At 45.1% G+C, this 13,137-nt stretch overlaps 1 protein-coding gene across 1 annotated transcript in view; it reads left to right on the top strand.

Moving 5' to 3' along the window:
• LOC140710173 (uncharacterized) overlaps positions 1-13,137 on the top strand; it is a 95,875-nt gene that overhangs the window by 58,568 nt on the left and 24,170 nt on the right. The window lies entirely within an intron of this gene.

Raw genomic sequence — 13,137 nt, 5'->3', positions numbered from 1 at the left:
CCTAACCCACTGGGAAAGCAGCACGTTTGGCAGCTGTCTTGGCACATCTGGAGGGGGTTGGAGGAGTGAACAGGTGGCTGATTTGTGGCTGCTTTTTTCTACTCATGGTAATTTCCAGGATGTTTGAAATGGGCATTTGTTGGTTTTGACACCCAGCTTCTTGCCCCTTTGAGGCATGTGCATGTTTACTGTTTCTCGGCAGCCCCTCTGGTGTGTGCTGTCTCAGTAAGAATCTAGAGGCAGGTGCCCTTCTCCCCCACGGTGGCTGAGAGCCCAGGAGGCTGCCTGGTGGGCCCTCCTCTCCCCTCCACAGTATAGACTCCTGAGAGGGGTGATGTGCTGATGGGGTGATGTGCTGATGGAGACAGTCTGAGTTCTTCACTTCCAGCAGCAGAGAGAGAGATGAGCAAGCCTTCTCGCCAAGACCTTCGAGGATATTTGATTCCACACCTGCTTCCTCAGCCTCTCCTGTGATCTCATCAGATCTGTGTTGTGTTATAAGAAATATATTTGGTCTTTGTTCACAGTTCTTGGCACAGAATGCCAAAAACCCTTGGAATTTCCTGAGTGGTAAGAATGGCTTTTGTTATTCATAAGGAGCTCCCCTTTTTAACTGACACATAATAATTATACATATTTATGGGGTACAGGAGATATTTTCATACATGCGTAGAATGTGTAATGATCAAAGCGGGGTAATTAGCATATCCATCCCCTCAAATGTTTATCATTTATTTGTGTTGGGGACATCCCCAATGTTCTCTTCTAGCTCTCTGAAGTATTTAATAAATTATTGTTAACTATAGTCATGCTACAGTGTGCTATTGAACACTAGAAGTACTTCTTCTGTCAGACTGTGATTTTCTATCTGTTAGCCAGCCTCTCTTCATCCCTCTCCCACCTACCCTCCCCAGCCTCTGGTAACCATCATTCTACTCTCCACCTACACGGGATCAACTTTTTTAGGTCCCACATATGAGTGAGAACTTGCAATATTTGTCTTTCTGTGTCTGGCTCATTTCACTTAACATAATGACATCCAGTTTCTTCCATGTTGCTGCAAATGACAGTTTCTTTTTTTTTTTTTTTTTTTTTGAGATGGAGTCTCGCTCTGTCACCCAGGCCGGAGTGCTGTGGTGCAATCTTGGCTCACTGCAAGCTCTGCCTCCCAGGTTCACGCCATTCTCCTGCCTCAGTCTCCCAAGTAGCTGAGACTACAGGCACCCGCCACCATGCCTGGCTAATTTTTTGTATTTTGTTTAGTAGAGATGGGTTTCACCCTGTTAGCCAGGATGGTCTCGATCTTCTGACCTCGTGATCCGCCCTCCTCAGCCTCCCAAAGTGCTGGGATTACAGGCGTGAGCCACCGTGCCCGGCTGACAGAGTTTCATTCTTTTTAATTGCTAAATAATATTCCATTGTGTGTATACACCGCCTTTTCATTACCTATTCATCTACCGACGGATACTGCGGTTGCTTTCGTACCCTGGCTGTTGTGAGTAGCTCTGCAATAAACATGGTGTGCAGATATCTTTTAGACACACTGAGTTCCTTTCTTTTGAATATGTACCCAACAGGGGGCAGCTAGATCACATGGTGAATCTATTTTTAGTTTTCCTGAGGAACCTCTCCATGCTGTTTTCCACAGCGGCTGTGCTGGTTTACAACAGAGTGCCTTTGACCGTGCCTGAGTTTATGCGAATGGGGTGACTAGGGTGAGGCCCCTAGAAACCCTCAGAGTGGGCTGGGTTACCAAAAAATCAAGTGGGTCAGCACTTTTGGCCCCACTCACTGGCCTCCAGGAAAGGGAGGAGCTGGAGATTAAACACTATTTCAAACTCTTGAATAAGATTTGATGAGCTGCTGTGCTGATAAATACATCAAGGTGTCGGGAGGGAGCAAGGTGCAGCTGGAGAGGCCATGAAAGCTCTGTGTGCACCCTCCACACCTTGCCTGATGCATCTGTTCCATCTGGCTCTTCCTGAGTTGTATGCTTTTTTTTTCTTTCTTTTTTTTTTTTTTTTTTGAAACGAGGTCTTGCTTTGTCACCCAGGCTGGAGTGCAATGGGTGTGATCTCAGCTCTCTGCAACCTCTGCCTCCCAGGTTCAAGTGATTCTCCTGCCTCAGCCTTCTGAGTAGCTGGGATTACAGGTGCGTGCCACTACGCCTGGCTAATTTTTTTTGTACTTTCAGTAGAGACAGGGTTTCACCATGTTGGCCAAGCTGGTCACGAACTCCTGACCTCAGGTGATCCACCCACCTTGGCCTCCCAAAGTGCAGGGATTACAGGTGTGAGCCACTGTGCCCGGCTGTATGCTTTTTTAAAACAAACAAACAAAAAACCAAAAAACAGTAATATTGAGTTCCTGAGTTACACGAGGTATTCTGATAAATCACTGAACTTGAGGAGAGGGTCATGGAAACCCCTGATTTACAGCCAGTAGGTCAGAAGTGCAGGAGGCCTGGGATTTGCAGCTGGCTTTGTCTGAGGTGTGGAGACGTCTTGTGACACTGAGCCCCCAAGCTGTGAGGTCTGTGCTAACTTTGGGTAGTTTGTGTCAAAATTGAATTGAATTGTAGAACACCCACTAGTGTCCAGAAAAATCAGAAAATTGGTTGTGGTTTTGGAAAACACCCCAGCCCTACACACTTTCAATAAATCCTCTTTGCTTATTTGCCTGAGTTGGTTTCTTTGCTTTCAACCAAAGAACCTTAACTAATAAGCCTTTATTGAAATAAAAGCCTACCCAGAAGCTCAATAAATGCAGAAAGTAGAAGAAATTGTGTCTGCTCTGTTGAAGCAGATGGAGAGCGTCAGCGCAGAGCTCCACTATGCTACATCCTCACTTCCTCTGCCTGGGTGCCCTGGAGGGACTCCTGGGAGCATCGGGGGCTTCGGTGAACACTGTGTAAAAACGACTGCCGGCCGGGCACGGTGGCTCACGCTTGTAACCCCAGCACTTTGGGAGGTAGAGATGGGCGGATCACCTGAGCTCAGGAGTTTGAGACCAGCGTGGGCAACATGGAAAAACCCTGTCTCCACAAAAAATACAAAAATTAGCTGGGCGTAGTAGCGTGCACCTATAGTCCCAGCTACTCAGGGGACTGAGGCAGGAGAATTGCTTAAACCCAAGAGATGGAGTTTGCAGTGAGCTGTGATCACACCGCTGCATTCTAGCCTGAGTGACAGAGCCAGACCCTGTCTCAAAAAAAAAAAAAAAAAAAAAAAATTCCTAAGCCACCCACCTAACTGAATGGACCTTTGCTTGACCATGGGAAGCCCAGAGTAACCGTGCAAACTGAGTTCTCAGCTGTGATGGGATAGAAGATCAGATGCACCTTGCTATACCCTCTCCCTCAATAACTGCAATGAGGCTTTCTTCCCTGAGGGCTGAACAGAAACCAGCCCTTTCAAAAGACTCCACCACTGAGATGAACCAGCTGCTGGACCCTGCCCCTCCTCTTTTGCCCGATAAGAGATCACCTTCCAAGGAGTGGCTCTGTCCAGTTTATGGAGAATGTGCAGTACAGGTTTTCATGCCCTCTGCTTCACCTTTTGATGTCAGAGGGCTGAAAACTGCCCCCTTGGATCATGCTAATGCTGCCTTTTTGTGCATGGGACCCATAAAGGGGCATTGAGCTCAATTGTGCAGTGCACACTGCTGTCTTTATGAATACTCATGTCTCCTCCTATAGCTTATTAAATATGTATATTAGACCACCCTGCTCAGCTTAGACTCCTGTTCCCTTTGCCCTTCCCTTGAAGTGTTTGTTTCTGGCTTCTGGCTGGAGGCTACACTTCCCAGCCTGTTGGAATGACCATCCTGCAGTCTGCAGCCCTTTATGAGAAATGAAGCTCTCCTTTCCAAACATGAACCTAGTTATTCTTCAGTTGACACGAGACACACCCAAAGACTACGTTTTCTCTCTCGGTGTAACCTCTGTGATTAGAATGCTGCTGCCATCAAGAGTCCCATCGTATTTGACCTTAGGCCCCTCCAAATTTACCTAGGCAAGTACCTACTAGACATTCTGGCATTCTCCCTTGAAAGCCCTCCTCCTGCTGCTCTCTAGCCCTAGGGGTGTATGTTTTGAGTGGACAAACAGTTGCCTGTGTCAGCTGTATGTGTTCAGGTGGACTTGCAAAGGTCTGGTCTCTATAGTGATAGGGAAGGTTTAGGGGTCTCCCTGGGCCTTGTTCCCCAAGAGTGGCTGTGGCCTTTGATCCAGCTCTTTCCGGTCAGGCTCTCCAGTCTTCACCAGCATTCTCAGTACTCACAGCACCTACTTAGGTTCAGATGCATCGACATGTGTGGAGGGTGGGGTTGTCATCAGTAAACTGAGTTCTTTCCCAATTTCGAATCAGTTGCAAAGAAAGGACATCTAATTGGAAAAGGTAGCTGGGTTTTATTTATTGGCCAGAGAATGGAGTAGGGAAGCTCTCCTTCCAAAGGCATCATTTCCCTGAGCAACAGGAGGCAGGGTTTTTAAGGACTGGGTGCAGAGTGGGAAAGGTATGTTAGCATGTGCAGGGTGGGACTCCAGACACATGGGCATGCTTCCTAAACACGCTTCTTCATACATTGCATATACACCAAACAGTGGTGACCTTCTCTTAGGGGAGGGGGTTCTTAGCATTATAACGCTCTGTTAATCAACTAAAGGCAAGAGGGGTTGCCTGTTGTAATTCGCACTGGTTTCTCCCGGATCTTATCTTCCTCTGGTATTTGGTCAGGGGTCAAGAAGCTCTGGCAGCATCCTAGGCCATCTGGTTTCTTTAAGCAGCTGTGCCTATAGATAAAGGCACTAAAGAAAAGCAGTAGGGAAGTAAAACTTTCCCAGTTATTTCATGAGAGCTACCCCGGTAACAGGATGGTGAGTGTGAAGGGTTACATTTACCCCATACGATAGTGTGGCTTTCACTGGGATGAGATGTCTGCAGTCTCACTGTCAGCCAGTGGTTGGAGGAGGACTCAAACCAAGATGGGTATGATTGTAAGGAGCTACTTTTCAAGCTGATCCCTACATGTCCACGCCCATCCCAGCACCTCCCGGAAAAAACAGTTCCTCCAGAAGAACTGATAACAACCACCTCCCCCTCAGACCCCAGCTGTTTTCTTTGTTCTTAGGCACAACAGTGGACCCACACCCTTTCCTCTTGGGTCCACTCCCCACGGTTGTAGGATTTTCTTCTGTTTCACCTTTGCATGCCCATTCTTCAGGGAGCTAGGGGCAGGGCAATCCTGGGGCTTTTTCTTTTCTTTTCTCTTCTTTTCTTTTTTTTTTTAGAAAGAGTCTGGCTCTGTCACCAGGCTGGAATGCAGTGGCACAATCTCAGCTCACTGCAACCTCTGCCTCCCGGGTTCAAGCTATTCTCCTGCCTCAGCCTCCCAAGTAGTTGGGACTACAGGCACCCACCACTATGCCTGGCTAATTTTTGTATTTTTAATAGAGACAGGGTTTCACCATTTTGGCCAGGATGGTCTCGATCTCCTGACCTTGTGATCTGCCTGCCTCGGCTTCCTAAAGTGCTGAGATTACAGGCATGAGCCACCGCACCAGGCCCCTGGGGCTTTTTCTCCACAACTGGCCCTTTGTTGGGTGATAGGACAGATTGTTAGAGGAAGAAAAACTCCCCAATAATCCTTGAGGGTGGTTTGGGGTGACTGAAAAAGGTTGACACGACCTGGGACCCAAATAGGAGAACAACTTGGCCTCCGAAATCAGTTAAGGATGTTAGCACCGACTAGAACAGGACACTGCTCCACCACGTCAGCTGGTAAGAGGACGTGTAGAGAGGATGGTCAGAGGGGTGCTCGATAAATATTCTTGGCAGCCACCTCTTCACCTCTCATGCTACTTAACAATCTGTGGATGAATGATTTTTGTGACGTTGGGTGGGCCAAGGGCGATGTGCCAGGATTCCTCCACATCACAGCACAACCCTGCTTTAAGGGACTGCAGTATTGGATAGAATTTATGGGCAAGATTGAGGTTAACAGACAATGTAGCAAGATGCTGAGCAGGAGAGTGGATCTTATATCTCTGAGTAGGGATGTTAAAGACTGTCTCTGCTCCCAAAGGAGGGAAGGAAGGGAGGAAGGGAAAGAAGGAAGGAGGGAAGGAGGGAGGCAGAAAGAAAGGAAGGGAGGGAGAGAGGGAGTGAGGGAGGTACAGAGGGAGAGGAAAAAGAAAAAAAAGAAAAAGAAGGTCGGGCACGGTGCTCACACCTGTAATTGTAGCACTTTTGGAGGCCAAGGCAGGTGGATCACCTGAGGTCAGGAGTTCGAGATCATCCTGGCCAACACGGAGAAACCCCATCTCTACTATAAATCCAAAAATCAGCCAGGTGTGGTGGCATGTGCCTGTAGTCTCAGCTACTCAGGAGGCTGAGGCAGGAGAATCACTTGAACCCAAGAGGTGGAGGTTGTAGTGAGCCGAGACTGCACCACTGCACTCCAGCCTGGGCTCTGTCAAACAAACAAAAGAAAGAAAGAAAGAAAGAAAGAAAGAAAGAAAGAAAGAAAGAAAGAAAGAAAGAAAGAAAGAAAGAAAGAAAGAAGAAAGCAATCCAAAGTTAGAAACCATATAAAGGAGAAAATATGTTAGAATCCAGGGAACCATAATTATATAGGTCTTTTTCAAAATCAACTCACTAGATTTTTCTGTAGGAAACAAATTCAAAGAGAGGAGAGCAAGCAAATTAAATTTTCTTCCTGCTTTCTTCTGAAAGGACCTTAATCTCACCATGGCAGAAGATAAAGGGTTCGCTTTCAGCAAACACTGATTAGAGAAACTGCATTATTTTCACACAAGGGCCTGTGGACCGGCTCGAAGTGAGTATCTTGGACATTTACCCCACATCCTGCCTCCCCTCTCCCCATCTCATCTGCCTTGGATGTCTGCCTTTCCCTGTTGCCAGCAATTACTTATAAATGGCTGCTAATATTAAAGTGGCAGGTTACCCAGTTTTAACCAAAGAAAAGTCGGGCAGAAGGCAAGGCCTACTGCAAACACATTTGCTTTTATTTGTGGTCATTGTACAGATGGAGTTTCAGATTACTGTTTGCTGCCTTCCCTTGAAAGCAGCTTTGCTTTTTTCCTGGACTGAAGCATTGCATTTATTGTAATCACCGAAGATTTAAGGCAACTATTTGTAAGGCGGCATCCACTTTTATGGCCCATGTCATGAAAACATTGCAGGCTAGAATTCTCCACCCATATCCAGCCATTTGTTGCTTTATAGTCATATAGAGACATGAAATATTGTTTATCTGATGTATCGGTTTGCTCAGGCTGCCATAACAAAGAAGCACTGACTGGGTGGCTTTAACAACAGAAATGTAATGTCTCACGGTTCTGGAGGCTGGCAAGTCCCAGACCAACGTGTCAGCAGATGTGTTTCCTTTTGAGGGTTCTCTCTTTGACTTGCTGATGGCTGTCTTCTCCCTGTGTCCGTCATTTCTCTGTAACTATCCAAATTTCCTCCTTTGTTTTGTGTGTGTATGTGTGCTTTTTTTTTGTTTTGTTTTGTTTTTTTTGAGACAGAGTCTCACTCTATCACCCAGGCTGGAGTGCAGTGGTGCAATCTTGGCTCACTGCAACCTCTGCCTCCTGGGTTCAAGAGATTCTCCTGCCTCAGCCTCCTGAGTAGCAGGGATTACAGTTGCCTGCCACCACACCAGGCTAATTTTTGTATTTTTAGTAGAGATGGTGTGTCAAAATGTTGGTCAGGCTGGTCTCGAACTCCTGACCTTGTGACCCACCTGCCTTAGCCTCCCAAAGTGCTGGATTTACAGGCGTGAGCCACTGCACCATGCCAGGTTCAAATTTCCTCCTCTTAAAGAACATCAGTCATATTGGATTAGACCCCACCCTAGTGATCTCATTTTAACTTAATTACCTCTTTAAAGACCCTAACTCCAAATAAGGTCACATGCTACATATGAGGTTTTGGGAGATATTGCTCAGTCTGTAACATTTGGGAAAATTTTTACTATTCTTTTGACTTTAGCCCTTTCAAAGAACATCCAAGAGTGCTGGGAAAAACCCTCGTTTGACCACTTCTGCATATGCCTGTTGAGGATTCTTTGGTCTGTTCAATGGGAAAATGCTATCTTAAGTATTATATATGGAATATTCTGTCTGTGGTAAACCAGGGGATGCATTTTCTCATCTGATACTTATTTAATGATGTCATAGGGCTTCAGAAATGAATGCACGGAAGTGAGAAGTAAAAAATAAAAGATCCCCTAAGCACTTAAGATTTCTGTTAATAGAAATGCATGAAGAAGACCATTTAATGGGTTTCTTAGGCTCAGAAGTTGCCGCTTGTGCATCCGAATCAAGTGTTTGTCTTTGAGCAGCACATTCTTCCATGTCAGGTATATTTATTTTTTTTGCTTTGTCCTTAATGAGACTGTTCTATTTAGGTTTAGAAGACCTTAGAGACAAACACTGTGAGTTAGAGTCATATAAGGTAGCATTATGATTATTCATTATGGTATATGAATTTCATGTTTTACCTATTTTATGAAGTAAGAAATTCCTAACCTCATTGAAGAAGAGACATCTGATTCAGGCCTGCACATGCTAATAGAGGATCAATTCCTTAGTCCACGGTCTAGGAAATCAGTAACCCAAAATGGTTCTGCCTCCATGGCTGAGCCAGTGTCCCCTGGCATATCATTATTAGCTTCTCTTCTCACTCCTCCTGGTTTCGTCTCCCCCAGCCAAGCTCATGTCTCCCACATGTAATTCTCTAGCTGCTATCTCTCTTCCAAGCTTAGATCCTAGAGATTCCAGAATATAACACTTTTTCTACTTAATTTTCTCACGGGAAACTTGAACTCAACATGACCCTAATGGAAACCATTGTCTTACTCCAAAATTTCCTCCTCCTCTGCCTGCAGAGTCTCTATTTGATCACATCACCCCACCATGCATGTAGCTGCCTGGTCCAGAAATCTTGCAGTTATTTATTCTCCCTTTCCTCTCCTCCCTCCCATTCCCTTTTCCAGTTCCTGTGATTCTACTTCCCTAGGACCTCTTGAATACATGTCAGCCTTTCTTTCCTCATTGCAGCTCTCCTAGACTCTGGCCTCAGCAGTTCTGCACTGGGGTACTGAAAAACTAACTAGTGCAGGGCAGTATCAGGGTTAGTAGTCCATTTTCTGTTGCCTATAATGGAATTCCTGAAACTGGGTAATTTATAAAGAAAAGAAATGTATATCTTACAGTTTTGGAGGCTGAGCAGTCCCAGGTCAAAGGGTTGCATCTGAGGAGGGTCTTCTTGCTGGTGGGGACTCTCTGTATTGTCTGGAGGTGGAGCGGGGCATCCCATGGTGAGTGGGCTGAGAACACTAGCTCAGGTCTCTCTTTCTCCTCTTTTTCTTTCTTTTTTTTTTTTTCTTTTTTTCTTTTTTTTGAGACAGGGTCTCATCCTGTCATGGCTCACTGCAGCCTCCACTTCCCAGGCTCAAGCAATTCTCCTGCCTTAGCTTCCTGAGTGGCTGGGACTACAGGCATGCACCATGATGCCTAGCTAACTTTTTGTATTTTTTGTAGAGATGGGGTTTTGCCATGTTGCCAGGTTGGTCTTCAATTCCTGGGCTCAAGTGATCCACCTGCCTCGGCCTCTACAAATGCTGGAATTACAGGCATGAGCCACCACACCTAGTCTTATGGGCTATATCTTAAGGCTGAAAAAGGAAAATATCCTGTAACAAATGTACTTTATCTCTAGAACTTGATCTCTTGGCAGCAGCAAAATCTGTGCAGTGCTCATCAGGGCTTACTGGTTCAATCGCCATAACAGGGTTAATATATGCAGGAAGAATAGATATGCAATTGGCATAGTCCATGATTTTGACATGCTTTGGAAATGAGGAGGCCTCTTGTCCTCAGCAGAAACCACACTTAGGAGTGGTGAGGATGATAGGAGAGCATGGAGTGAGGTAAGGGGACTTGGAGTCAGAGCAGAGACCATCCCTGTTGTCCAAGTATTGGGGGGGCCCATCCCACAGCCCTCTTTACACGTAAATCTCAGGCCCAATGTAAAGTTGCTGGGCAGGTGTTTCTTCGCTTGTGTTTGTTTAAGGAGAAAATTTGTTTTAAAATAGGGATGGCAAAGGGGATGAGTGAGGATGAAGCCAAGGCAAACCTTTTTACCTCCTTTATGAATATGCCTTACTCTGCCAATCACTCACTCTGGCTAAGAGGACAGCCTTGGCTCTAAGAACCTAAATGGGCAGTCCACAGTCTGAGAAGGGGCTAGGCTGTGGCGACTTTCCCAGGCTGCTTTCAAAGGCCAGAAAGACTGAAAGACAACTGAAAGAATGATTTTCAGAAGGGTGAACTCAGCTATCTGGGAGGCTGAGGCAGGAGGATCACTTTAGCCCAGGAGTTCAAGGTTGCAGTGAGCTGTGATTGCGCTACTGCACCCCAGCTCAGGCAACAGAGTAAGACCCTGTCTCAAAAAAAAAAAAAAAAAAAAAAAAAAAGGCAGATTTAGGAAATGGAAGAATCCTCTGTTCTTCTGAGATTTCCAAAATGATCATTTAAATTTCAGGACCCCTTCCCTGTCATTTACTTAGTTTCATCCTCAAATTATCCCAGTGTAATTATTATTATTATTTTTCTGGCATCTCTAGTTGCACAAGTGTGATTCTTGATAAGGGCTGTCTACACTCTCACAGGTTAGAAAGCAACTTTGTTAACGTGTGTGATATAAACTAGGGCGTCCTTCTTTCCCTCTTAAAATCTACTACCTAAAAGTGAAATTAAACCCAGTCGTTTTCTTTGATCCAAGGAAATATGACTCATTCTGAATGCATTTCTCTTTACTTTCTGGACGGTATTCCTGAACTCTTTCAGTCTAAAAAGTTTCTTTGCTAGTTATAGTTGAGATGTTTCCTTGGCCTCTTTTATACCTTGCTGGAAAAGGTCGGTGAAGCCTGTGTGAGGGCATACACTCCTTGGGAACTGCAACTCCCAGGGCCTAGAAGCATCTGCAATCAAAGTATCTGATTCCACATCTGGTTTCCTGGCCATTAAGCCATGTGTCCTTAGGCAAGCCATTTAATTTCATCTGTAAAATGTGCATAATCATATACACTCTGTCTGCTTAATCAGTTGCTGTGATGACCAAATGAGATATGTATGAGAAAGTGCTCTTTTAAAATGACACAGTGCATGGAATGGTTGTCTGTGTGAGTGATGGGATTATGCATCATCTTTTTTTCATCTTTATGTTATCCATAATTGACACTTAAAAATTAATTGTTATTAAAATATTATATATTTTAAAAAGAAATCATGCAGTGAAGTTACTAAAACTCTTCTTTTGGTATTAAGCTCTAATTTTATAAAATTTCCTTTGTTAACTTTATGTCTCAAACTGATGATATCAGAGTGTTTTTGAGGGATCTGAGTGTGTAGAAGACAGCTAAACTGTATATTTATACATTAAGAAATAGGCCAGGCGTGGTGGTTCACACCTGTAATCCCAGCACTTTGGGAGGCTGAAGTGGGCAGATCACTTGAGGTCAGGAGTTCGAGACCAGCCTGGCCAACATGGTGAAACTCCATCTCTATTAAAAATACAAAAAAGTTAGCTGTGCGTGGTGGTGCACACCTGTAATCCCAGCTACTTGGGAGGCTGAGGCAGGACAATCACTTGAACCTGGGAGACAGAGGTTGCAGTGAGCCAAGATCGCGCTACTAGACTCCAGCCTGGGTGACAAAGCGAGACACTGTCACAAACACACACACACACACACACACACACACACACACACACGAAACGTAGAAATAGGACTTTACATGAGTTGGTCAATTTAAATACAGCAAATGCCTTTGCCCAGGGCTAGTAGAGTCCTACTACTAAGAAACTTCAGGTTTCTCTACTGAATGCACTGAACATGCTGCCTCATCTCTCCCCTCTGGTCTGTCAGAATTCAGCTTCCCCCAGCACTAGGCCAGCTCTGGCAATCATTCACTGACAGCTCATCACTAGAAGCTGTAGGTGTTCAGCAAAGACAGGAGGGTATCTCCATGCAGATTTCCCTCTGCACAGCTTTCTCCTCTTTGATGCCCTGCCCCACATGCTCTCCAAATTTCAATCTCAGTCTCTTCAGAAGTGAGCCCCCCAGTGCTCTGCCTGGGTTCCAGAAAGTGTCTCCAGGTAGAAGCCAGGGCAAGTGTAGGACTCACCTTACTTGTTCAGTTTCCCTCGGGGACCACAGTCCCTTGTTGCCTGCTACCCATGTCTGAAAACAGCTGTTTCCTAGGTTTTGTCTGGTTTTCTAGTTGTTAGCTGCAGGAGAGCAACTCTGGTACCAGTGACTCTATTATGACCAGAGGCAGAAAACCCCACAGGAGTTTTTTTTTTTTAATAATTTGGCAGTAATTTATCTTTTTTTCATTTCCAATCTTTTAAAGTAGACACAGATTTGCTTAATGTAAAGCTGATTTTAAGAGCACACAAAAGTTGTGCACAGAGGACAGGATTAAAATCACTAATGCAGAGTGATGAAGAGTAAAAGACACTAAGCAGGGGCCTTCAGCAGAAAACTGATCATCCATGGCAATTACCTAATAATCGGAGGCTGAAGTCCTTATGCTGCAAAAGCAAGAATACTTTAGTGCATGAACTGTAAAGCTGAGTTTGTAGCTATATCTTGGTTTCTGCCAAATAAAATTTTAAGGTCAGAGGCTTCATCTCCTAAATGGGGCTATTCACATTCTGGATCAGGAGTTTGGTGAGTGTGAGACTGACCTTCAAAGCTCTTTGTATCTCTTATCACACCTGGGAGAGTTGCAGAACAAAATAGAGGGATAATTGACTCAACAAGGAATTGGTGTGTGCCTACTATGGCTAGGTTTTCATTTGGGCCTGGGGATGCAGCAAAGAACAAGACATCAAGGGTCCTGCTTGGTGGAACTTAATCCAGAACTGCCACATAGATGGCAAAAGGGTAGCAGCCTGGAGGGAACAATTTAAAGGATATAAAAAGCCCTGCTTGTCACCAAAGCATCCTCTTACCACTCCACTGCCATAAGATCACCTTCTGCCTTAAAATCTCCACCTCTGGGCTTGACTTTACAAATTTTTTCCCAATACCTGCTATGTGCTG

This window comes from Chlorocebus sabaeus, chromosome 25 (assembly GCF_047675955.1).
Source record: "Chlorocebus sabaeus isolate Y175 chromosome 25, mChlSab1.0.hap1, whole genome shotgun sequence".
Classification (NCBI taxonomy): domain Eukaryota; kingdom Metazoa; phylum Chordata; class Mammalia; order Primates; family Cercopithecidae; genus Chlorocebus; species Chlorocebus sabaeus.
The sequence above is the reverse complement of the archived record's forward strand: the minus strand, read 5'-3'. Positions and strand labels throughout refer to the sequence as shown.